The sequence below is a fragment of the Montipora capricornis genome, chromosome 3, assembly GCF_036669925.1.
Source record: "Montipora capricornis isolate CH-2021 chromosome 3, ASM3666992v2, whole genome shotgun sequence".
NCBI classification, from domain to species: Eukaryota; Metazoa; Cnidaria; class Anthozoa; order Scleractinia; family Acroporidae; genus Montipora; species Montipora capricornis.
Genome location: NC_090885.1, coordinates 42,405,492 through 42,430,659, shown reverse-complemented (window position 1 = coordinate 42,430,659; position 25,168 = coordinate 42,405,492). Strand labels below are relative to the sequence as shown.

At 33.9% G+C, this 25,168-nt stretch overlaps 15 non-coding genes across 15 annotated transcripts; all 15 read left to right on the top strand.

The window, feature by feature from the left end:
• Window positions 1-743: 743 nt before the first annotated feature.
• Trnam-cau (transfer RNA methionine (anticodon CAU)) lies at window positions 744-843 on the top strand. The gene is made up of 2 exons: window positions 744-780; window positions 808-843. It is a non-coding gene; the product is annotated as a tRNA-Met (tRNA).
• Window positions 844-2,079: 1,236 nt separating this feature from the next.
• On the top strand, window positions 2,080-2,179 carry Trnam-cau (transfer RNA methionine (anticodon CAU)). The gene is made up of 2 exons: window positions 2,080-2,116; window positions 2,144-2,179. It is a non-coding gene; the product is annotated as a tRNA-Met (tRNA).
• Window positions 2,180-3,419: 1,240 nt separating this feature from the next.
• On the top strand, window positions 3,420-3,519 carry Trnam-cau (transfer RNA methionine (anticodon CAU)). The gene is made up of 2 exons: window positions 3,420-3,456; window positions 3,484-3,519. It is a non-coding gene; the product is annotated as a tRNA-Met (tRNA).
• Window positions 3,520-4,755: 1,236 nt separating this feature from the next.
• Trnam-cau (transfer RNA methionine (anticodon CAU)) lies at window positions 4,756-4,855 on the top strand. Its single transcript has 2 exons — window positions 4,756-4,792; window positions 4,820-4,855. It is a non-coding gene; the product is annotated as a tRNA-Met (tRNA).
• A 1,238-nt stretch (window positions 4,856-6,093) lies between these two features.
• Window positions 6,094-6,193, top strand: Trnam-cau (transfer RNA methionine (anticodon CAU)). The gene is made up of 2 exons: window positions 6,094-6,130; window positions 6,158-6,193. It is a non-coding gene; the product is annotated as a tRNA-Met (tRNA).
• A 1,237-nt stretch (window positions 6,194-7,430) lies between these two features.
• On the top strand, window positions 7,431-7,530 carry Trnam-cau (transfer RNA methionine (anticodon CAU)). The gene is made up of 2 exons: window positions 7,431-7,467; window positions 7,495-7,530. It is a non-coding gene; the product is annotated as a tRNA-Met (tRNA).
• Window positions 7,531-8,766: 1,236 nt separating this feature from the next.
• On the top strand, window positions 8,767-8,866 carry Trnam-cau (transfer RNA methionine (anticodon CAU)). Its single transcript has 2 exons — window positions 8,767-8,803; window positions 8,831-8,866. It is a non-coding gene; the product is annotated as a tRNA-Met (tRNA).
• Window positions 8,867-10,104: 1,238 nt separating this feature from the next.
• Window positions 10,105-10,204, top strand: Trnam-cau (transfer RNA methionine (anticodon CAU)). The gene is made up of 2 exons: window positions 10,105-10,141; window positions 10,169-10,204. It is a non-coding gene; the product is annotated as a tRNA-Met (tRNA).
• A 1,238-nt stretch (window positions 10,205-11,442) lies between these two features.
• Window positions 11,443-11,542, top strand: Trnam-cau (transfer RNA methionine (anticodon CAU)). The gene is made up of 2 exons: window positions 11,443-11,479; window positions 11,507-11,542. It is a non-coding gene; the product is annotated as a tRNA-Met (tRNA).
• Window positions 11,543-12,780: 1,238 nt separating this feature from the next.
• Window positions 12,781-12,880, top strand: Trnam-cau (transfer RNA methionine (anticodon CAU)). Its single transcript has 2 exons — window positions 12,781-12,817; window positions 12,845-12,880. It is a non-coding gene; the product is annotated as a tRNA-Met (tRNA).
• Window positions 12,881-14,114: 1,234 nt separating this feature from the next.
• Trnam-cau (transfer RNA methionine (anticodon CAU)) lies at window positions 14,115-14,214 on the top strand. The gene is made up of 2 exons: window positions 14,115-14,151; window positions 14,179-14,214. It is a non-coding gene; the product is annotated as a tRNA-Met (tRNA).
• A 1,236-nt stretch (window positions 14,215-15,450) lies between these two features.
• On the top strand, window positions 15,451-15,550 carry Trnam-cau (transfer RNA methionine (anticodon CAU)). The gene is made up of 2 exons: window positions 15,451-15,487; window positions 15,515-15,550. It is a non-coding gene; the product is annotated as a tRNA-Met (tRNA).
• A 1,238-nt stretch (window positions 15,551-16,788) lies between these two features.
• On the top strand, window positions 16,789-16,888 carry Trnam-cau (transfer RNA methionine (anticodon CAU)). Its single transcript has 2 exons — window positions 16,789-16,825; window positions 16,853-16,888. It is a non-coding gene; the product is annotated as a tRNA-Met (tRNA).
• Window positions 16,889-20,404: 3,516 nt separating this feature from the next.
• On the top strand, window positions 20,405-20,504 carry Trnam-cau (transfer RNA methionine (anticodon CAU)). The gene is made up of 2 exons: window positions 20,405-20,441; window positions 20,469-20,504. It is a non-coding gene; the product is annotated as a tRNA-Met (tRNA).
• A 1,237-nt stretch (window positions 20,505-21,741) lies between these two features.
• On the top strand, window positions 21,742-21,841 carry Trnam-cau (transfer RNA methionine (anticodon CAU)). The gene is made up of 2 exons: window positions 21,742-21,778; window positions 21,806-21,841. It is a non-coding gene; the product is annotated as a tRNA-Met (tRNA).
• The last annotated feature ends 3,327 nt before the right edge of the window (window positions 21,842-25,168 follow it).

Genomic DNA, 25,168 nt, shown 5'->3' with positions numbered 1-25,168 from the left:
CATTTACGCCAGTGTTTTAAAACCAAAGGCTAGCAACCATTTTGAAAATTATCGCTAATTAGAAAGCAATAATCGACAGTTATTATTTTACAGGGATGAACCAAGTTCACGATTTTAAAAATGTATTATTTTGCAAGGGCGTTTAAATTTTGTGAATATCCAAATATGACAAATTCTTTAAATTATCATGAAATTCTAAATATAGTGATACAATGAAATGCCGCATATGAAGATCGAAATAAAGACCTTCAGATTACTCAGCAAGGTCAATGGTTGTAGATTATGAGACTGACACTCTACCTACTGGGATAACCGGTCAATTAAACTAATTTTTTTCAAACCAAAGAGTAAAAACCATTCAGAAATCTTTCTTTAAGTAGTAATATACTGAAACCCTTCCGGTGCATACAATGCGGTGTTTAAGTAAACCATCTTACATGTTTGACATTCTCATCTTGATTCTTAGTCCTGGCATCTATGTTTTCAAAGTTATCTAGAAAATGATAAATGAGTTTAAAAATTGTCCGTTTCAAACTGAATTGATTTCAATGCCCACCAGAAGCAAGACATTCCAATTGTTATTGGGTTATTCAAAAAACTAAAATCCCTTGAAAAATCAGGCATTTTTAAAATCCTGAATTTGGTTCATCCCTATATAATGTTAATTTTCTATTAAAGCTTACCAATTACAGATAATTTTCAGAATAATTGTTACCCTTTCCTTTTCAAGTAATAGTCTAAGTGCCTCGTTAGCGCAGTAGGTAGCGCGTCAGTCTCATAATCCACAACCATTGACCTTGTTGAGTTATCTGAAGGTCGTGAGTTCGATCCTCGCACGGGGCATTTCAATTTTCCACCATATTTAGAATTTCATGATCATTTTTACAAATAGTATTATATTGGAATGGTTCTGGTACATACAATTCGGTGCATAAGTAAACCAGAGTAGATGTTTCAGAGTCCATTCTTAATTCTCAAACCTGACACCTATATTTGCAAAGTTGTCTTGAGAATGATAAGTAAGTATACCAAATTGTGTGTTTCAAATTGAATTGATATGAATCTTTAACAGAACCAAGAAATGTCAAAGGTTATTCACAAAATTCAAATTTCCTAGCAAAATTAGACATTTTTTAAAATCACCAATTTTGTTCATTCCTGTTTATTGTCGATTAAAGCTTTCTATTCAGATCTGGCAAATTCTATAAATCATCATGAAATTGTAAATTTGGTGGAAAATTTGGGTGTGACGATCGAAATCAAGACCTTCAGATTACTCAAGGAGGTCAAAGGTTGTAGATTACGAGACTGACGTGCTACATACTGCGCTAACGAGGCATTTACGCTAGTGTTCTAAAATCAAAGACTTGCAACCATTTTAAAGTTATCGCTAATTAGCAAGCAATAATAAACAGTTATCATTTTACAGGGATATACCAAATTCACGATTTTAAAAATGTCTTATTTTGGAAGGGCGTTTAAATTTAATGAATATCCAAATATGGCAAATTCCTTAAATTATCATGAAATTCTAAATATGGTGGTACATTGAAATGCCCCATATGAGGATCGAAATAAAGACCTTCAGATTACTCAACACGGTCAATGGTTGTAGATTATGAGACTGACACTCTACCTACTGCGCTAACCAGTCAATTAAACTAATTTTTTTAAAAACAAAGAGTAAAAACTTTTCCGAAATCTTTCTTTAAGTAGTAATATACTGAAACCCTTTTAGTGCATACAATGCGGTGTGTAAGTAAACCATCTTACATGTTTGACATTCTCATCTTGATTTTTAGTCCTGCCATCTATGTTTACAAAGTTATCTAGAAAATGATAAGTGAGTTTAAAAATTGTGCGTTTCAAACTGAATTGATTTCAATCCCCACCAGAAGCAAGAGATTCCAATGGTAATTGGGTTATTCAAAAAACTAAAATCCCTTGAAAAATCAGGCATTTTTAAAATCCGGAATTTGGTTCATCCCTATATAATGTTATTTTTCTATTAAAGCTTACCAATTACAGATAATTTTCAGAATAATTGTTACCCTTTCCTTTTCAAGTAATAGTCTAAGTGCCTCGTTAGCGCAGTAGGTAGCGCGTCAGTCTCATAGTCCACAACCATTGACCTCGTGGAGTTATCTGAAGGTCGTGAGTTCGATCCTCACACGGGGCATTTCAATTTTCCACCATATTTAGAATTTTATGATCACTTTTACAAATAGTATTATATTGCAATCGTTCTAGTACATACAATTCGGTCGGTAAGAAAACCAGATTAGATGTTTGAGATTCCCTTTTTAATTCTCACTTCTGACACCTATATTTACAAAGTTGTCTTGAAAAAGATAGGTGAGTTAAACAAATTGTGTGTTTCAAATTGAATTGATATGAACCTTTAACAGAACCAAGAAACTTCAAAGGTTATTCACAAAATTCAAATTTCCTAGCAAAATCAGACATTTCTTTTTACAACACCAATTTTGTTCATTCCTGTTTATTGTCAATTAAAGCTTTGTATTCAGATCTGGCAAATTCTATAAATCATCATGAAATTCTAAATTTAGTGGAAAATTTGGAGTGTGAGGATCGAAATCAAGACCTTCAGATTACTCAACGAGGTCAATGGTTGTAGATTACGAGACTGACGTGCTACATACTGCGCTAACGAGGCATTTACGCTAGTGTTTTAAAACCAAAGGCTAGCAACCATTTTGAAAATTATCGCTAATTAGAAAGCAATAATCGACAGTTATCATTTTACAGGGATGAACCAAGTTCACGATTTTAAAAATGTATTATTTTGCAAGGGCGTTTAAATTTTGTGAATATCCAAATATGACAAATTTTATAAATTATCATGAAATTCTAAATATGGCGGTACCTTGAAATGCCGCATATGAGGATCGAAATAAAGACCTTCAGATTACTCAGCAAGGTCAATGGTTGTAGATTATGAGACTGACACTCTACCTACTGGGCTAACCAGTCAATTAAACTAATTTTTTTCAAACCAAGGAGTAAAAACCATTCAGAAATCTTTCTTTAAGCAGTAATATACTGATACCCTTTTATTTCTTACAATGCGGTGTGTAAGTAATTCATCTTACATGTTTGACACTCTCATCTTGATTCTTAGTTCTAGCATCTATCTTTTTAAAGTTATCTAGAAAGTGATAAGTGAGTTTAAAAATTGTGCGTTTCAAACTGAATTGATTTCAATCCCCACCAGAAGCAAGAGATTCCAATGGTTATTGGCTTATTCAAAAAACTAAAATCCCTTGAAAAATCAGGCATTTTTAAAATCGTGAATTTGGTTCAGCCCTATATAATGTTATTTTTCTATTAGAGCTTACCAATTACAGATAATTTTCAGAATGATTGTTACCCTTTCCTTTTCAAGTAATAGTGTATGTGCCTCGTTAGCGCAGTAGGTAGTGCGTCAGTCTCATAATCCGTAACCATTGACCTCTTTGAGTTATCTGAAGGTCGTGAGTTCGATCCTCACACGGGGCATTTCAATTTTCCACCATATTTAGAATTTTATAATCATTTTTACAAATAATATTATATTCGAATCGTTCTGGTACATACAATTCGGTGCCTAAGTAAACCAGATTAGATGTTTGAGAGTCGCTTCTTAAGTCTCACTCCGGACACCTACATTTGCAAAGTTGTCTTAAGAATGATAAGTGAGTATAAGAAATTGTCTGTTTCAAATTGAATTGATATGAATCGTTTACAGAACCAAGAAATTTCAAAGGTTATTCACAAAATTCAAAGTTCCTAGCAAAATTAGACACTTTTTAAAATCACTAATTTTGTTCATTCCTGTTTATTGTCGATTAAAACTTTCTATTCAGATCTGGCAAATTCTATAAATCATCATGAAATTCTAAATTTGGTGGAAAGTTTGGAGTGTGAGGATCGAAATCAAGACCTTCAGATTACTCAACGAGGTCAATGGTTGTAGATTACGAGACTGACGTGCTACATACTGCGCTAACGAGGCATTTACCCTAGTGTTTTAAAACCAAAGGCTAGCAACCATTTTGAAAATTATCGCTAATTAGAAAGCAATAATCGACAGTTATCATTTTACAGGGATGAACCAAGTTCACGATTTTAAAAATGTATTATTTTCCAAGGGCGTTTAAATTTTGTGAATATCCAAATATGGCAAATTCTTTAAATTATCATGAAATTCTAAATATGGTGGTACATTGAAATGCCCCATATGAGGATCGAAATAAAGAACTTCAGATTACTCAACGAGGTCAATGGTTGTAGATTGAGACTGACACTCTACCTACTGGGCTAACCAGTCAATTAAACTAATTTTTTTCAAACCAAAGAGTAAAAAAAATTCAGAAATCTTTCTTTAAGTAGTAATATACTGATACCCATCTAGTTCTTACAATGCGGTGTGTAAGTAAATCATCTTACATGTTTGACAGTCTCATCTTGATTCTTAGTTCTAGCATCTATGTTTTTAAAGTTATCTAGAAAGTGATAAGTGAGTTTAAAAATTGTGCGTTTCAAACTGAATTGATTTCAATCCCCACCAGAAGCAAGAGATTCCAATGGTTATTGGGTTATTCAAAAAACTAAAATCCCTTGAAAAATCAGGCATTTTTAAAATCGTGAATTTGGTTCAGCCCTATATAATGTTATTTTTTTATTAAAGCTTACCAATTACAGATAATTTTCAAAATGATTGTTACCCTTTCCTTTTCAAGTAATAGTGTAAGTGCCTCGTTAGCGCAGTAGGTAGCGCCTCAGTCTCATAATCCACAACCATTGACCTCGTTGAGTGATCTGAAGGTCGTGAGTTCGATCCTCACACGGGGCATTTCAATTTTCCACCATATTTAGAATTTTATAATCATTTTTACAAATAATATTATATTGGAATCGTTCTGGTACATACAATTCGGTGCGTAAGTAAACCAGATTAGATGTTTGAAAGCCGCTTCTTAAGTCTCACTCCGGACACCTACATTTGCAAAGTTGTCTTGAGAATGATAAGTGAGTATAAGAAATTGTCTGTTTCAAATTAAATTGATATGAATCTTTAACAGAACCAAGAAATTTCAAAGGTTATTCACAAAATTCAAATTTCCTAGCAAAATTAGACATTTTTTAAAATCACCAATTTTGTTCATTCCTGTTTATTGTCAATTAAAGCTTTCTATTCAGATCTGGCAAATTCTATAAATCATCATGAAATTCTAAATTTGGTGGAAAGTTTGGAGTGTGAGGATCGAAATCAAGACCTTCAGATTACTCAACGAGGTCAATGGTTGTAGATTACGAGACTGACGTGCTACATATTGCGCTACGGAGGCATTTACGCTAGTGTTTTAAAACCAAAGGCTGGCAACCATTTTGAAAATTATCGCTAATTAGAAAGCAATAATCGACAGTTATCATTTTACAGGGATGACCCAAGTTCACGATTTTAAAAATGTATTATTTTGCAAGGGCGTTTAAATTTTGTGAATATCCAAATATGACAAATTCTTTAAATTATCATGAAATTCTAAATATGGTGGTACATTGAAATGCCCCATATGAGGATCGAAATAAAGACCTTCAGATTACTCAACGAGGTCAATGGTTGTAGATTATGAGACTGACACTCTACCTACTGGGCTAACCAGTCAATTAAACTAATTTTTTTCAAACCAAAGAGTAAAAACCATTCAGAAATCTTTCTTTAAGTAGTAATATACTGATACCATTCTAGTTCTTACAATGCGGTATGTAAGTAAATCATCTTACATGTTTGACAGTCTCATCTTGATTCTTAGTTCTAGCATCTATGTTTTTAAAGTTATCTAGAAAGTGATAAGTGAGTTTAAAAATTGTGCGTTTCAAACTGAATTGATTTCAATCCCCACCAGAAGCAAGAGATTCCAATGGTTATTGGGTTATTCAAAAAACTAAAATCCCTTGAAAAATCAGGCATTTTTAAAATCGTGAATTTGGTTCAGCCCTATATAATGTTATTTTTTTATTAAAGCTTACCAATTACAGATAATTTTCAGAATGATTGTTACCCTTTCCTTTTCAAGTAATAGTGTAAGTGCCTCGTTAGCGCAGTAGGTAGCGCCTCAGTCTCATAATCCACTACCATTGACCTCGTTGAGTGATCTGAAGGTCGTGAGTTCGATCCTCACACGGGGCATTTCAATTTTCCACCATATTTAGAATTTCATGATCATTTTTACAAATAGTATTATATTGGAATCGTTCTAGTACATACAATTCGGTCGGTAAGTAAACCAGATTAGATGTTTGAGATTCCCTTCTTAATTTTCACTTCTGACACCTATATTTGCAAAGTTGTCTTAAAACTGATAAGTGATTTAAGAAATTGTGTGTTTCAAATTGAATTGATATGAATCTTTTACAGAACCAAGAAATTTCAAAGGTTATTCACAAAATTCAAATTTCCTAGCAAAATTAGACATTTTTTAAAATCACCAATTTTGTTCATTCCTGTTTATTGTCAATTAAGGCTTTCTATTCAGATCTGGCAAATTCTATAAATCATCATGAAATTCTAAATTTGGTGGAAAATTTGGAGTGTGAGGATCGAAATCAAGACCTTCAGATTACTCAACGAGGTCAATGGTTGTAGATTACGAGACTGACGTGCTACATACTGCGCTAAAGAGGCATTTACGCCAGTGTTTTAAAACCAAAGGCTAGCAACCATTTTGAAAATTATCGCTAATTAGAAAGCAATAATCGACAGTTATTATTTTACAGGGATGAACCAAGTTCACGATTTTAAAAATGTATTATTTTGCAAGGGCGTTTAAATTTTGTGAATATCCAAATATGACAAATTCTTTAAATTATCATGAAATTCTAAATATAGTGATACAATGAAATGCCGCATATGAAGATCGAAATAAAGACCTTCAGATTACTCAGCAAGGTCAATGGTTGTAGATTATGAGACTGACACTCTACCTACTGGGATAACCAGTCAATTAAACTAATTTTTTTCAAACCAAAGAGTAAAAACCATTCAGAAATCTTTCTTTAAGTAGTAATATACTGAAACCCTTCTGGTGCATAAAATGCGGTGTTTAAGTAAACCATCTTACATGTTTGACATTCTCATCTTGATTCTTAGTCCTGGCATCTATGTTTTCAAAGTTATCTAGAAAATGATAAATGAGTTTAAAAATTGTCCGTTTCAAACTGAATTGATTTCAATGCCCACCAGAAGCAAGACATTCCAATTGTTATTGGGTTATTCAAAAAACTAAAATCCCTTGAAAAATCAGGCATTTTTAAAATCCTGAATTTGGTTCATCCCTATATAATGTTAATTTTCTATTAAAGCTTACCAATTACAGATAATTTTCAGAATAATTGTTACCCTTTCCTTTTCAAGTAATAGTCTAAGTGCCTCGTTAGCGCAGTAGGTAGCGCGTCAGTCTCATAATCCACAACCATTGACCTTGTTGAGTTATCTGAAGGTCGTGAGTTCGATCCTCGCACGGGGCATTTCAATTTTCCACCATATTTAGAATTTCATGATCATTTTTACAAATAGTATTATATTGGAATGGTTCTGGTACATACAATTCGGTGCATAAGTAAACCAGAGTAGATGTTTCAGAGTCCATTCTTAATTCTCAAACCTGACACCTATATTTGCAAAGTTGTCTTGAGAATGATAAGTAAGTATACCAAATTGTGTGTTTCAAATTGAATTGATATGAATCTTTAACAGAACCAAGAAATGTCAAAGGTTATTCACAAAATTCAAATTTCCTAGCAAAATTAGACATTTTTTAAAATCACCAATTTTGTTCATTCCTGTTTATTGTCGATTAAAGCTTTCTATTCAGATCTGGCAAATTCTATAAATCATCATGAAATTGTAAATTTGGTGGAAAATTTGGTGTGACGATCGAAATCAAGACCTTCAGATTACTCAAGGAGGTCAAAGGTTGTAGATTACGAGACTGACGTGCTACATACTGCGCTAACGAGGCATTTACGCTAGTGTTCTAAAATCAAAGACTTGCAACCATTTTTAAAGTTATCGCTAATTAGCAAGCAATAATAAACAGTTATCATTTTACAGGGATATACCAAATTCACGATTTTAAAAATGTCTTATTTTGGAAGGGCGTTTAAATTTAATGAATATCCAAATATGGCAAATTCCTTAAATTATCATGAAATTCTAAATATGGTGGTACATTGAAATGCCCCATATGAGGATCGAAATAAAGACCTTCAGATTACTCAACACGGTCAATGGTTGTAGATTATGAGACTGACACTCTACCTACTGCGCTAACCAGTCAATTAAACTAATTTTTTTAAAAACAAAGAGTAAAAACTTTTCCGAAATCTTTCTTTAAGTAGTAATATACTGAAACCCTTTTAGTGCATACAATGCGGTGTGTAAGTAAACCATCTTACATGTTTGACATTCTCATCTTGATTTTTAGTCCTGCCATCTATGTTTACAAAGTTATCTAGAAAATGATAAGTGAGTTTAAAAATTGTGCGTTTCAAACTGAATTGATTTCAATCCCCACCAGAAGCAAGAGATTCCAATGGTAATTGGGTTATTCAAAAAACTAAAATCCCTTGAAAAATCAGGCATTTTTAAAATCCGGAATTTGGTTCATCCCTATATAATGTTATTTTTCTATTAAAGCTTACCAATTACAGATAATTTTCAGAATAATTGTTACCCTTTCCTTTTCAAGTAATAGTCTAAGTGCCTCGTTAGCGCAGTAGGTAGCGCGTCAGTCTCATAGTCCACAACCATTGACCTCGTGGAGTTATCTGAAGGTCGTGAGTTCGATCCTCACACGGGGCATTTCAATTTTCCACCATATTTAGAATTTTATGATCACTTTTACAAATAGTATTATATTGCAATCGTTCTAGTACATACAATTCGGTCGGTAAGAAAACCAGATTAGATGTTTGAGATTCCCTTTTTAATTCTCACTTCTGACACCTATATTTACAAAGTTGTCTTGAAAAAGATAGGTGAGTTAAACAAATTGTGTGTTTCAAATTGAATTGATATGAACCTTTAACAGAACCAAGAAACTTCAAAGGTTATTCACAAAATTCAAATTTCCTAGCAAAATTAGACAATTTTTAAAATCACCAATTTTGTTCATTCCTGTTTATTGTCAATTAAAGCTTTGTATTCAGATCTGGCAAATTCTATAAATCATCATGAAATTCTAAATTTAGTGGAAAATTTGGAGTGTGAGGATCGAAATCAAGACCTTCAGATTACTCAACGAGGTCAATGGTTGTAGATTACGAGACTGACGTGCTACATACTGCGCTAACGAGGCATTTACGCTAGTGTTTTAAAACCAAAGGCTAGCAACCATTTTGAAAATTATCGCTAATTAGAAAGCAATAATCGACAGTTATCATTTTACAGGGATGAACCAAGTTCACGATTTTAAAAATGTATTATTTTGCAAGGGCGTTTAAATTTTGTGAATATCCAAATATGACAAATTTTATAAATTATCATGAAATTCTAAATATGGCGGTACCTTGAAATGCCGCATATGAGGATCGAAATAAAGACCTTCAGATTACTCAGCAAGGTCAATGGTTGTAGATTATGAGACTGACACTCTACCTACTGGGCTAACCAGTCAATTAAACTAATTTTTTTCAAACCAAGGAGTAAAAACCATTCAGAAATCTTTCTTTAAGCAGTAATATACTGATACCCTTTTATTTCTTACAATGCGGTGTGTAAGTAATTCATCTTACATGTTTGACACTCTCATCTTGATTCTTAGTTCTAGCATCTATCTTTTTAAAGTTATCTAGAAAGTGATAAGTGAGTTTAAAAATTGTGCGTTTCAAACTGAATTGATTTCAATCCCCACCAGAAGCAAGAGATTCCAATGGTTATTGGCTTATTCAAAAAACTAAAATCCCTTGAAAAATCAGGCATTTTTAAAATCGTGAATTTGGTTCAGCCCTATATAATGTTATTTTTCTATTAGAGCTTACCAATTACAGATAATTTTCAGAATGATTGTTACCCTTTCCTTTTCAAGTAATAGTGTAAGTGCCTCGTTAGCGCAGTAGGTAGTGCGTCAGTCTCATAATCCGTAACCATTGACCTCGTTGAGTTATCTGAAGGTCGTGAGTTCGATCCTCACACGGGGCATTTCAATTTTCCACCATATTTAGAATTTCATAATCATTTTTACAAATAATATTATATTGGAATCGTTCTGGTACATAAAATTCGGTGTTTAAGTAAACCAGATTAGATGTTTGAGAGTCGCTTCTTAAGTCTCACTCTGGACACCTACATTTGCAAAGTTGTCTTGAAAATGATAAGTAAGTTAAACAAATTGTGTGTTTCAAATTGAATTGATATGAAACTTTAACACAACCAAGAAATTTCAAAGGTTATTCACAAAATTCAAATTTCCTAGCAAAATTAGACATTTTTTAAAATCACCAATTTTGTTCATTCCTGTTTATTGTCAATTAAAGCTTTCTATTCAGATCTGGAAAATTCTATAAATCATCATGAAATTCTAAATTTGGTGGAAAGTTTGGAGTGTGAGGATCGAAATCAAGACCTTCAGATTACTCAACGAGGTCAATGGTTGTAGATTACGAGACTGACGTGCTACATACTGCGCTAAGGAGGCATTTACGCTAGTGTTTTAAAACCAAAGGCTAGCAACCATTTTGAAAATTATCGCTAAATAGAAAGCAATAATCGACAGTTATCATTTTACAGGGATGAACCAAGTTCACGATTTTAAAAATGTATTATTTTGCAAGGGCGTTTAAATTTTGTGAATATCCAAATATGGCAAGTTCTTTAAATTATCATGAAATTCTAAATATGGTGGTACATTGAAATGCCGCATATGAGGATCGAAATAAAGACCTTTAGATTACTCAGCGAGGTCACTGGTTGTAGATTATGAGACTGACACTTTACCTACTGGGCTAACCAGTCAATTAAACTAATTTTTTTCAAACCAAAGACTAAAAACCATTCAGAAAATTTTCTTTAAGTAGTAATATACTGAAACCCTTCTGGTGCATACAATGCGGTGTTTAAGTAAACCATCTTACATGTTTGACATTCTCATCTTGATTCTTAGTCCTGCCATCTATGTTTACAAAGTTATCTAGAAAATGGTAAGTGAGTTTAAAAATTGTGCGTTTCAAACTGAATTGATTTCAATTCCCACCAGAAGCAAGAGATTCCAATGGTTATTGGGTTATTCAAAAAACTAAAATCCCTTGAAAAATCAGGCATTTTTAAAATGGTGAATTTGGTTCATCCCTATATAATGTTGATTTTCTATGAAAGCTTACCAATTACAGATAATTTTCAGAATGATTGTTACCCTTTCCTTTTCAAGTAATAGTTTAAGTGCCTCGTTAGCGCAGTAGGTAGCGCCTCAGTCTCATAATCCACAACCATTGACCTCGTTGAGTGATCTGAAGGTCGTGAGTTCGATCCTCACACGGGGCATTTCAATTTTCCACCATATTTAGAATTTTATAATCATTTTTACAAATAATATTATATTGGAATCGTTCTGGTACATACAATTCGGTGCGTAAGTAAACCAGATTAGATGTTTGAAAGTCGCTTCTTAAGTCTCACTCCGGACACCTACATTTGCAAAGTTGTCTTGAGAATGATAAGTGAGTATAAGAAATTGTCTGTTTCAAATTAAATTGATATGAATCTTTAACAGAACCAAGAAATTTCAAAGGTTATTCACAAAATTCAAATTTCCTAGCAAAATTAGACATTTTTTAAAATCACTAATTTTGTTCATTCCTGTTTATTGTCAATTAAAGCTTTTTATTCAGATCTGGCAAATTCTATAAATCATCATGAAATTCTAAATTTGGTGGAAAGTTTGGAGTGTGAGGATCGAAATCAAGACCTTCAGATTACTCAACGAGGTCAATGGTTGTAGATTACGAGACTGACGTGCTACATACTGCGCTAAGGAGGCATTTACGCTAGTGTTTTAAAACCAAAGGCTAGCAACCATTTTGAAAATTATCGCTAATTAGAAAGCAATAATCGACAGTTATCATTTTACAGGGATGACCCAAGTTCACGATTTTAAAAATGTATTATTTTGCAAGGGCGTTTAAATTTTGTGAATATCCAAATATGACAAATTCTTTAAATTATCATGAAATTCTAAATATGGTGGTACATTGAAATGCCCCATATGAGGATCGAAATAAAGACCTTCAGATTACTCAACGAGGTCAATGGTTGTAGATTATGAGACTGACACTCTACCTACTGGGCTAACCAGTCAATTAAACTAATCTTTTTCAAACCAAAGAGTAAAAACCATTCAGAAATCTTTCTTTAAGTAGTAATATACTGATACCATTCTAGTTCTTACAATGCGGTATGTAAGTAAATCATCTTACATGTTTGACAGTCTCATCTTGATTCTTAGTTCTAGCATCTATGTTTTTAAAGTTATCTAGAAAGTGATAAGTGAGTTTAAAAATTGTGCGTTTCAAACTGAATTGATTTCAATCCCCACCAGAAGCAAGAGATTCCAATGGTTATTGGGTTATTCAAAAAACTAAAATCTCTTGAAAAATCAGGCATTTTTAAAATCGTGAATTTGGTTCAGCCCTATATAATGTTATTTTTCTATTAAAGCTTACCAATTACAGATAATTTTCAGAATGATTGTTACCCTTTCCTTTTCAAGTAATAGTGTAAGTGCCTCGTTAGCGCAGTAGGTAGCGCGTCAGTCTCATAATCCACAACCATTGACCTCGTTGAGTGATCTGAAGGTCGTGAGTTCGATCCTCACACGGGGCATTTCAATTTTCCACCATATTTAGAATTTCATGATCATTTTTACAAATAGTATTATATTGGAATCGTTCTAGTACATACAATTCGGTCGGTAAGTAAACCAGATTAGATGTTTGAGATTCCCTTCTTAATTTTCACTTCTGACACCTATATTTGCAAAGTTGTCTTAAAACTGATAAGTGATTTAAGAAATTGTGTGTTTCAAATTGAATTGATATGAATCTTTTACAGAACCAAGAAATTTCAAAGGTTATTCACAAAATTCAAATTTCCTAGCAAAATTAGACATTTTTTAAAATCACCAATTTTGTTCATTCCTGTTTATTGTCAATTAAAGCTTTCTATTCAGATCTGGCAAATTCTATAAATCATCATGAAATTCTAAATTTGGTGGAAAATTTGGAGTGTGAGGATCGAAATCAAGACCTTCAGATTACTCAACGAGGTCAATGGTTGTAGATTACGAGACTGACGTGCTACATACTGCGCTAAAGAGGCATTTACGCCAGTGTTTTAAAACCAAAGGCTAGCAACCATTTTAAAAATTATCGCTAATTAGAAAGCAATAATCGACAGTTATTATTTTACAGGGATGAACCAAGTTCACGATTTTAAAAATGTATTATTTTGCAAGGGCGTTTAAATTTTGCGAATATCCAAATATGACAAATTCTTTAAATTATCATGAAATTCTAAATATGGTGATACAATGGAATGCCGCATATGAAGATCGAAATAAAGACCTTCAGATTACTCAGCAAGGTCAATGGTTGTAGATTATGAGACTGACACTCTACCTACTGGGATAACCAGTCAATTAAACTAATTTTTTTCAAACCAAAGAGTAAAAACCATTCAGAAATCTTTGTTTAAGTAGTAATATACTGAAACCCTTCTAGTGCATACAGTGCTTTGTGTAAGTAAACCATCTTACATGTTTGACATTTTCTTGATTCTTAGTCCTGGCATCTATGTTTACAAAGTTATCTAGAAAATGATAAGTGAGTTTAAAAATTGTGCGTTTCAAACTGAATTGATTTCAATCCCCACCAGAAGCAAGAGATTCCAATGGTTATTGGCTTATTCAAAAAACTAAAATTCCTTGAAAAATCAGGCATTTTTAAAATGGTGAATTTGGTTCATCCCTATATAATGTTATTTTCCTATTAAAGCTTACCGATTACAGATAATTTTCAGAATGATTGTTACCCTTTCCTTTTCAAGTAATAGTGTAAGTGCCTCGTTAGCGCAGTAGGTAGCGCGTCAGTCTCATAATCCACAGCCATTGACCTCGTTGAGTTATCTGAAGGTCGTGAGTTCGATCCTCACACGGGGCATTTCAATTTTCTACCATATTTAGAATTTCATGATCATTTTTACAAATAATATTATATTGGAATCGTTCTAGTACATACAATTCGGTCGGTAAGTAAACCAGATTAGATGTTTGAGATTCCCTTCTTAATTCTCACTCCTGACACCTATATTTGCAAAGTTGTCTTGAAAATGATAAGGGAGTTAAACAAATTGTGTTTCAAATTGAATTGATATGAAACTTTAACACAACCAAGAAATTTCAAAGGTTATTCACAAAATTCAAATTTCCTAGCAAAATTAGACATTTTTTAAAATCACCAATTTTGTTCATTCCTGTTTATTGTCAATTAAAGCTTTCTATTCAGATCTGGCAAATTCTATAAATCATCATGAAATTCTAAATTTGGTGGAAAGTTTGGAGTGTGAGGATCGAAATCAAGACCTTCAGATTACTCAACGAGGTCAATGGTTGTAGATTACGAGACTGAAGTGCTACATACTGCGCTAAGGAGGCATTTACGCTAGTGTTTTAAAACCAAAGGCTAGCAACCATTTTGAAAATTATCGCTAAATAGAAAGCAATAATCGACAGTTATCATTTTACAGGGATGAACCAAGTTCACGATTTTAAAAATGTATAATTTTGCAAGGGCGTTTAAATTTTGCGAATATCCAAATATGACAAATTTTATAAATTATCATGAAATTCTAAATATGGTGGTACATTGAAATGCCGCATATGAGGATCGAAATAAAGACCTTTAGATTACTCAGCGAGGTCACTGGTTGTAGATTATGAGACTGACACTTTACCTACTGGGCTAACCAGTCAATTAAACTAATTTTTTTCAAACCAAAGACTAAAAACCATTCAGAAAATTTTCTTTAAGTAGTAATATACTGAAACCCTTCTGGTGCATACAATGCGGTGTTTAAGTAAACCATCTTACATGTTTGACATTCTCATCTTGATTCATAGTCCTGGCATCTATGTTTACAAAGTTATCTAGAAAGTGATAAGTGAGTTTAAAAATTGTTCGTTTCAGACTGAATTGATTTCAATCCCCACCAGAAGCAAGAGATTCCAATGGTTATTGGGTTATTAAAAAAGCTAAAATTCCTTGAAAAATCAGGCATTTTTAAAATGGGGAATTTCGTTCATCCCTATATAATGTTATTTTTCTATTAAAGCTTACCAATTACAGATAATTTTCAGAATGATTGTTACCCTTTCCTTTTCAAGTAATAGTGTAAGTGCCTCGTTAGCGCAGTAGGTAGCGCATCAGTCTCATAATCCACAACCATTGACCTCGTTGAGTTATCTGAAGGTCGTGAGTTCGATCCTCACACGGGGCATTTCAATTTTCCACCATATTTACAATTTCATGATCATTTTTACAAATAATATTATATTGGAATCGTTCTGGTACATACCATTCGGTGCGTAAGTAAACGAGATTAGATGTTTGAGAGTCGCTTCTTAAGTCTCACTCCGGACACCTACATTTGCAAAGTTGTCTTGAGAATGATAAGTGAGTATAAGAAATTGTGTGTTTCAAATTGAATTGATATGAATCGTTTACAGAACCAAGAAATTTCAAAGGTTATTCACAAAATTCAAATTTCTTAGCAAAATTAGACATTTTTTAAAATCACCAATTTTGTTCATTCCTGTTTATTGTCAATTAAAGCTTTCTATTCAGATCTGGCAAATTCTATAAATCATCATGAAATTCTAAATTTGGTGGAAAATTTGGAGTGTGAGGATCGAAATCAAGACCTTCAGATTACTCAACGAGGTCAATGGTTGTAGATTACGAGACTGACGTGCTACATACTGCGCTAACGAGGCATTTACGCCAGTGTTTTAAAACCAAAGGCTAGCAACCATTTTGAAAATTATCGCTAATTAGAAAGCAGTAATCGACAGTTATCAATTTACAGGGATGAACCAAGTTCACGATTTTAAAAATGTATTATTTTGCAAGGGCGTTTAAATTTTGTGAATATCCAAATATGGCAAATTCTTGAATTTATCATGAAATTCTAAATATGGTGGTACATTGAAATACCTCGTATGAGGATCGAAATAAAGACCTTCAGATTACTCAACGATGTCAATGGTCGTAGATTATGAAACTGACACTCTACCTACTGGGCGAACCAGTCAATTAAACTAATTTTTTTCAAACCAAAGAGTAAAAACCATTTAGAAATCTTTCTTTAAGTAGTAATATACTGAAACCCTTCTAGTTCATACAATGCGGTGTGTAAGTAAACCATCTTACATGTTTGACATTCTCATCTTGATTCTTAGTCCTGGCATCTATGTTTACAAAGTTATCTAGAAAATGATAAGTGAGTTTAAAAATTGTGCGTTTCAAACTGAATTGATTTCAATCTCCACCAGAAGCAAGAGATTCCAATGGTTATTGGGTTATTCAAAAAACTAAAATCCCTTGAAAAATCAGGCATTTTTAAAATCGTGAATTTGGTTCATCCCTATATAATGTTATTTTCCTATTAAAGCTTACCAATTACAGATAATTTTTAGAATGATTGTTACCTTTTCCTTTTCAAGTAATAGTGCAAGTGCCTCGTTAGCGCAGTAAGTAGCGCGTCAGTCTCATAATCCACAACCTTTGACCTCGTTGAGTTATCTGAAGGTCGTGAGTTCGATCCTCACACGGGGCATTTCAATTTTCCACCATATTTAGAATTTCATGATCATTTTTACAAATAGTATTATATTGGAATCGTTCTAGTACATACAATTCGGTCGGTAAGTAAACCAGATTAGATGTTTGAGATTCCCTCCTTAATTCTCACTCTTGACACCTATATTTGCAAAGTTGTCTTGGAAATGATAAGTGAGTTAAACAAATTGTGTTTCAAATTGAATTGATATGAATCTTTAACGGAACCAAGAAATTTCAAAGGTTATTCACAAAATTCAAATTTCCTAGAAAAATCTGACATTTTTTTTTAAATCACCAATTTTGTTCATTCCTGTTTATTGTCAATTAAAGCTTTGTATTCAGATCTGGCAAATTCTATAAATCATCATGAAATTCTAAATTTGGTGGAAAGTTTGGAGTGTGAGGATCGAAATGAAGACCGTCAGATTACTCAACGAGGTCAATCGTTGTACATTACCAGGCTGACGTGCTACATACTGCGCTAACGAGGCATTTACGCTAGTGTTTTAAAACCAAAGGCTAGCAACCATTTTGAAAATTATCGCTAATTAGAAAGCAATAATCGACAGTTATCATTTTACAGGGATGAACCAAGTTCACGATTTTAAAAATGTCTTATCTTCCAAGGGCGTTTAAATTTTGTGAATATCCAAATATGGCAAATTCTTTAAATTATCATGAAATTTTAAATATGGTGGTACATTGAAATGCCCCATATGACGATCGAAATAAAGACCTTTAGGTTATTCAACGAGGTCAATGGTTGTAGATTATGAGACTGACACTCTACCTACTGGGCTAACCAGTCAATTAAACTAATTTTTTTAAAACCAAAGAGTAAAAACCATTCAGAAATCTTTCTTTAAGTAGTAATATACTGAAACCCTTCTGGTGCATACAATGCGGTGTGTAAGTAAACCATCTTACATGTTTACAAAAATTTGGTTTATCAACGGAGTTGATAATGTAAATTGACCACCGTACAGAGATTCTTAGCTTTTAGAATCTCTGTACGGTGGTCAATTTACATTATCAACTCCGTTGATAAACCAAATTTTTGTATACTACTTCCCCACCGACGCAGCACCACAGTTTCTTTAGAAACTACCCCTTCATTCATCTTACATGTTTGACATTCTCATCTTGATTCATCCTTTCCACGAAACCGTTCTCTTGCGGAAGGAATGGGCTACTTCTTGAGTGCCTCACATCGGACAGCTCCTCTTATCGCTCAAACAGATTGTTCTCAAACTCCCCATATGCCGTGGTGGAGTTTCTCTGGAAATCCGCAACAAAGTTTGAAGTCATAGAAAATCTTCTCTGCTGCCATCTTTGCAGTTTGTTCTTAGTAGGATAGTCTTGCGCGTACTTGGTAAAATGATCCACGACAACCAAGATGTATTCATACCCACCTGAACCTCGTACCAAGTGGGCAAAGTCCATTGAAAACATTTGGAGAGGAGCAGTCATTAGAATGGGCTGAAGTGGTGCTCTTGATAGGATGTTAGGTCGTCTCTGCTCGAAGTGATTGCACACGTGGTGAATAAAGTCCTCCATGTCTTTCCAATAACATCTCGCACGTGCTAAAACTAACACTCGCTCGACACCAAGATGGCCCATCTCCTCATGAAGTTCACGGTACAGTGGCTGTCGTATCTTTTGTGGTAGTACAACTTGCTGCTTACGGTAGAGAATCCCACTCTCCTTGTGAACTAACGGCGGTTCGTTGCGTTTCTGTATTACAGTGGGTTTCTGTTTCGCCGTGATAATTTTGAACTGTCACTTCCCATCTAAGTATTGTCTTTGTGTGCAGAGTCTTTTGTGCGTATTTTTGGTAGATTTCAGAGGCTAGTAGAAATGCGTAACTACCTTGCAGTGACCTCGAAGTCATTGTAACGCGAATGGCGTTTTAGTGGATCTTTAAACAAAGTATACTCTTATGGAGCTCAAGAATGGAATGTCAAGTGGATAAACAAGACAGGCGGACATGGCTTTGGTAATGCTATAAAAGTCCAGTATCGAAAACAACGGCAAACTTCATTTTCTTGGAATGGTGATTATCAGAAGCAGTCCCCGACTAGACAAGAAGGTCTACGTGAAACCAACTGATACTGGACTTTTACTCAGTGCATTACGAAAGCCATGTTGACGAAAGGTATAAACATTCTCTGCTGAAGACAATGTTGAACCGTGCGTTTAGACTTTCCTCCAATTGGCAGTTTTTCTATCAAGAATGTGAACGTCTAACTACTGTTTTTGCTCTCTTGCATTATCCTGAAACTCTCGTAGAGAATACCATCAGATATTTTACTGAAAAACGGAAAGTCACCGGGGATATATGTACCAAACAACAAGTATCCAATGAACATGATGCTCCAATCTGAATTGCCTTACCGTTCAAAGACGAGAAATCAGCAAATACGATAAGACACCAACTCGATGATCTCAGCCGAAAGATTGATGCCGTTGTCCAGCCCATTCACAAGTCGGAAGCTCAAAGGCCAATTCAAAGAACATAAACCTCCAATTTTTAATCGACAAAACGTTATTTATTACTAAGTGTGGTCTGTGTGATACAGACTATGTCAGCTTCACGAGTCGACAACTACATTAACGTGTAGAGGGGAATAAGCGATCAACAATCGGCAATCATGTATAGGACGAGAATGGAAAGGATCCGGAGACCATCGAAATCAAGACCTTCAGATTACTCAAAGAGGTCAATGGTTGTAGATTACGAGACTGACGTGCTGCATACTGCGCTAACGAGGCATTTACGCCAGTGTTTTAAAACCAAAGGCTAGCAACCATTTTGAAAATTATCGCTAATTAGAAAGCAATAATCGACAGTTATCAATTTACAGGGATGAACCAAGTTCACGATTTTAAAAATGTATTATTTTGCAAGGGCGTTTAAATTTTGTGAATATCCAAATATGGCAAATTCTTTAAATTATCATGAAATTCTAAATATGGTGGTACATTGAAATCCCGCATATGAGGATCGAAATAAAGACCTTCAGATTACTCAGCGAGGTCAATAGTTGTAAATTTTGAGACTGACACTCTACCTACTGGGCTAACCAGTCAATTAAACTAATTTTTTTCAAACTGAAAAGTAAAAACCATTCAGAAAATTTTCTTTAAGTAGTAATATACTGAAACCCTTCTACTGCATACAGTGCGGTGTGTAAGTAAACCATCTTACATGTTTGACATTCTCATCTTGATTCATAGTCCTGGCATCTATGTTTACAAAGTTATCTAGAAAGTGATAAGTGAGTTTAAAAATTGTTCGTTTCAGACTGAATTGATTTCAATCCCCACCAGAAGCAGGACATTCCAATGGTTATTGGGTTATTAAAAAAGCTAAAATTCCTTGAAAAATCAGGCATTTTTAAAATCGTGAATTTGGTTCATCCCTATATGTTATTTTTCTATTAAAGCTTACCAATTACAGATAATTTTCAGAATGATTGTTACCCTTTCCTTTTCAAGTAATAGTGTAAGTGCCTCGTTAGCGCAGTAGGTAGCGCATCAGTCTCATAATCCACAACCATTGACCTCGTTGAGTTATCTGAAGGTCGTGAGTTCGATCCTCACACGGGGCATTTCAATTTTCCACCATATTTAGAATTTCATGATCATTTTTACAAATAATATTATATTGGAATCGTTCTGGTACATACCATTCGGTGTGTAAGTAAACCAGATTAGATGTTTGAGAGTCGCTTCTTAAGTCTCACTCCGGACACCTACATTTGCAAAGTTGTCTTGAGAATGATAAGTGAGTATAAGAAATTGTGTGTTTCAAATTGAATTGATATGAATCGTTTACAGAACCAAGAAATTTCAAAGGTTATTCACAAATTCAAATTTCTTAGCAAAATTAGACATTTTTTAAAATCACCAATTTTGTTCATTCCTGTTTATTGTCAATTAAAGCTTTCTATTCAGATCTGGCAAATTCTATAAATCATCATGAAATTCTAAATTTGGTGGAAAATTTGGAGTGTGAGGATCGAAATCAAGACCTTCAGATTACTCAACGAGGTCAATGGTTCTAGATTACGAGACTGACGTGCTGCATACTGCGCTAACGAGGCATATACACCAGTGTTTTAAAACCAAAGGCTAGCAACCATTTTGAAAATTATCGCTAATTAGAAAGCAGTAATCGACAGTTATCAATTTACAGGGATGAACCAAGTTCACGATTTTAAAAATGTATTATTTTGCAAGGGCGTTTAAATTTTGTGAATATCCAAATATGGCAAATTCTTTGATTTATCATGAAATTCTAAATATGGTGGTACATTGAAATACCTCGTATGAGGATCGAAATAAAGACCTTCAGATTACTCAACGATGTCAATGGTTGTAGATTATGAAACTGACACTCTACCTACTGGGCGAACCAGTCAATTAAACTATTTTTTTTCAAACCAAAGAGTAAAAACCATTTAGAAATCTTTCTTTAAGTAGTAATATACTGAAACCCTTCTAGTTCATACAATGCGGTGTGTAAGTAAACCATCTTACATGTTTGACATTCTCATCTTGATTCTTAGTCCTGGCATCTATGTTTACAAAGTTATCTAGAAAATGATAAGTGAGTTTAAAAATTGTGCGTTTCAAACTGAATTGATTTCAATCCCCACCAGAAGCAAGAGATTCCAATGGTTATTGGGTTATTCAAAAAACTAAAATCCCTTGAAAAATCAGGCATTTTTAAAATCGTGAATTTGGTTCATCCCTATATAATGTTATTTTCCTATTAAAGCTTACCAATTACAGATAATTTTTAGAATGATTGTTACCTTTTCCTTTTCAAGTAATAGTGTAAGTGCCTCGTTAGCGCAGTAAGTAGCGCGTCAGTCTCATAATCCACAACCTTTGACCTCGTTGAGTTATCTGAAGGTCGTGAGTTCGATCCTCACATGGAGCATTTCAATTTTCCACCATATCTAGAATTTCATGATCATTTTTACAAATAGTATTATATTGGAATCGTTCTAGTACATACAATTCGGTTGGTAAGTAAACCAGATTAGATGTTTGAGATTCCCTCCTTAATTCTCACTCTTGACACCTATATTTGCAAAGTTGTCTTGGAAATGATAAGTGAGTTAAACAAATTGTGTTTCAAATTGAATTGATATGAATCTTTAACGGAACCAAGAAATTTCAAAGGTTATTTACAAAATTCAAATTTCCTAGAAAAATCTGACATTTTTTTTTAAATCACCAATTTTGTTCATTCCTGTTTATTGTCAATTAAAGCTTTGTATTCAGATCTGGCAAATTCTTTAAATCATCATGAAATTCTAAATTTGGTGGAAAATTTGGAGTGTGAGGATCGAAATCAAGACCGTCAGATTACTCAACGAGGTCAATCGTTGTACATTACCAGACTGACGTGCTACATACTGCGCTAACGAGGCATTTACGCTAGTGTTTTAAAACCAAAGGCTAGCAACCATTTTGAAAATTATCGCTAATTAGAAAGCAATAATCGACAGTTATCATTTTACAGGGATGAACCAAGTGCACGATTTTAAAGATGTCTTATCTTCCAAGGGCGTTTAAATTTTGTGAATATCCAAATATGGCAAATTCTTTAAATTATCATGAAATTTTAAATATGGTGGTACATTGAAATGCCCCATATGACGATCGAAATAAAGACCTTCAGGTTATTCAACGAGGTCAATGGTTGTAGATTATGAGACTGACACTCTACCTACTGCGCTAACCAGTCAATTAAACTAATTTTTTTAAAACCAAAGAGTAAAAACCATTCAGAAATCTTTCTTTAAGTAGTAATATACTGAAACCCTTCTGGTGCATACAATGCGGTGTGTAAGTAAACCATCTTACATGTTTGACATTCTCATCTTGATTCTTAGTCCTGGCATCTATGTTTGCAAAGTTATCTAGAAAATGATAAGTGACTTTAAAAATTGTGCGTTTCAAACTGAATTGATTTCAATCCCCACCAGAAGCAAGAGATTCCAATGGTTATTGGGTTTTTCAAAAAACTAAAATCCTTTGAAAAATCAGGCATTTTTAAAATGGTGAATTTGGTTCATCCCTATATAATGTTATTTTTCTATGAAAGCTTACCAATTACAGATAATTTTCAGAATGATTGTTACCTTTTTCTTTTCAAGTAATAGAGTAAGTGCCTCGTTAACGCAGTAGGTAGCGCGTCAGTCTCATAATCCACAAACATTGACCTCGTTGAGTTATCGGAAGGTCGTGAGTTCGATCCTCACACGGGGCATTTCAATTTTCTACCATATTTAGAATTTCATAATCATTTTTTAAATAGTATTATATTGGAATCGTTCTGGTACATAGAATTCGATGCGTAAGTAAACGAGATTAGATGTTTGAGAGTTCTTTCTTAATTCTCACTCCGGACACCTATATTTGCAAAGTTGTCTTGAGAATGATAAGTGAGTATAAAAAATTGTGTTTTCAAATTGAATTGATATGAATCTTTACCAGAACCAAGAAATTTCAAAGGTTATTCACAAAATTCAAATTTCCTAGCAAAATTAGACATTTTTTAAAATCACCAATTTTGTTCATTCCTTTTTATTGTCGATTAAATTTTTCTATTCAGATTTGGCAAATTCTTTAAATCATCATGAAATTCATGTGGTCGAAAATTGAAGTGCCCTGTGTGAGGATCGAGATCAAGACCTTCAGATTAGTCAACGAGGTCAATTGTTGTAGATTATCAGACTGACGTGCTACCTACTGCGCTAACGAGGCATTTACGCTAGTGTTTTAAAACCAAAAGCTAGCAACCATTCTGAAAATTATCGGTAATTAGAAAGCAATTTTTATAAAAGTGACGACACTTTTGAAATTAAATTTACAAGACATGATTCGGTCGCACAACGACCATCTTCAGTTGAAAGTAGAATTAATTTGAAGTTACATTTGAATTTATAATATGCTAAACAAAAATAAATAACAACGTGAAATAAATTGGGAATCTAACAAAATAGCCAAAGGTAACAAAAAAGAGTGTGCAATGGAACATGCTGATTAAAACGAGAGAGTTAAATTAACATGATAAACGAGCAATTATATCATGCTAATTTAACTCTCTCGTTCTCATCAACATGTTCCATTGTACACTCTTTTTTGTTACCTTTGGCTATTTTGTTAGATTCCCAATTTATTTCCCGTTGTTATTTATCTGTGTTTAGCATATAAATTCAAATGTAACTTCAAAATAATTCTACTTTCAACTGAAGATGGTCGTTGCACGACCAAAACATGTCTTGTAGATTTAATTTCAAATGTGTCGTCACTTTTATAAAAATTGTTGTTAGTCTGCTTCTTTCCAGATCTTTTGGAAATTAGAAAGCAATAATCGACAATAATCATTTTACAGGGATAAGCCAATCCACGATTTTAAAAAATGTCTTATTTTGCAAGGGCGTTTTAATTTTGTGAATATCCAGATATGGCAAATTCTTTAAATTATCATGAAATTCTAAATATGGTGGTAAATTGAATGCGCCGTCGATGGTTGTAGATTATGAGACTAACGCACTACTTACTGTGACGACCTCGCTTGTGAAGAGTTTTTAATCTTTGCTTGGTCCCGTACCCTGCTGCTGCTCCCACCCCACCCACGGCCCCCATTTTTCCCATGGTCACCAAAAGTTCGAATGCTACTGCCACATGGCTTTCGTCTTCCCAAAAAATTTCAACTTCTCTGCCCGCCTCTAGGGATCAGGTTACGAAAGAGGACACAGTCACCTATTTGCAAAACGGACGATCTCATCCGCTTGTCATACTTTTTCTTTCTACGCGAAACACTGTCTTGGGCTGCTTTAGATGCAAGGGAAAAGGCCTCTTGCATTGCACTCTTCCATTTGGCCGCATACTCTGTGTGTAAAGCAGATCTGGATTTCTCCAAAAGGTCGAACACGATATCAGTAGGCAGCTGAGAGCTTCTTCCGAACAAAGGTAAAATGGTGAAAACCCAGTAGTTTCATGGACCGTACAATTATATGCATGTGCCATTTTGTTCACGTGATCCTTCCAATTAGACTTGTGTCTCTCGGGATGGGTTCGCAACATACCAAGAAGCGTGCGATTCATCCTTTCCACGAAACCGTTCTCTTGCGGAAGGAATGGGCTACTTCTTGAGTGCCTCACATCGGACAGCTCCTCTTATCGCTCAAACAGATTGTTCTCAAACTCCCCATATGCCGTGGTGGCAAGGATCCGGAGACCATCGAAAGAA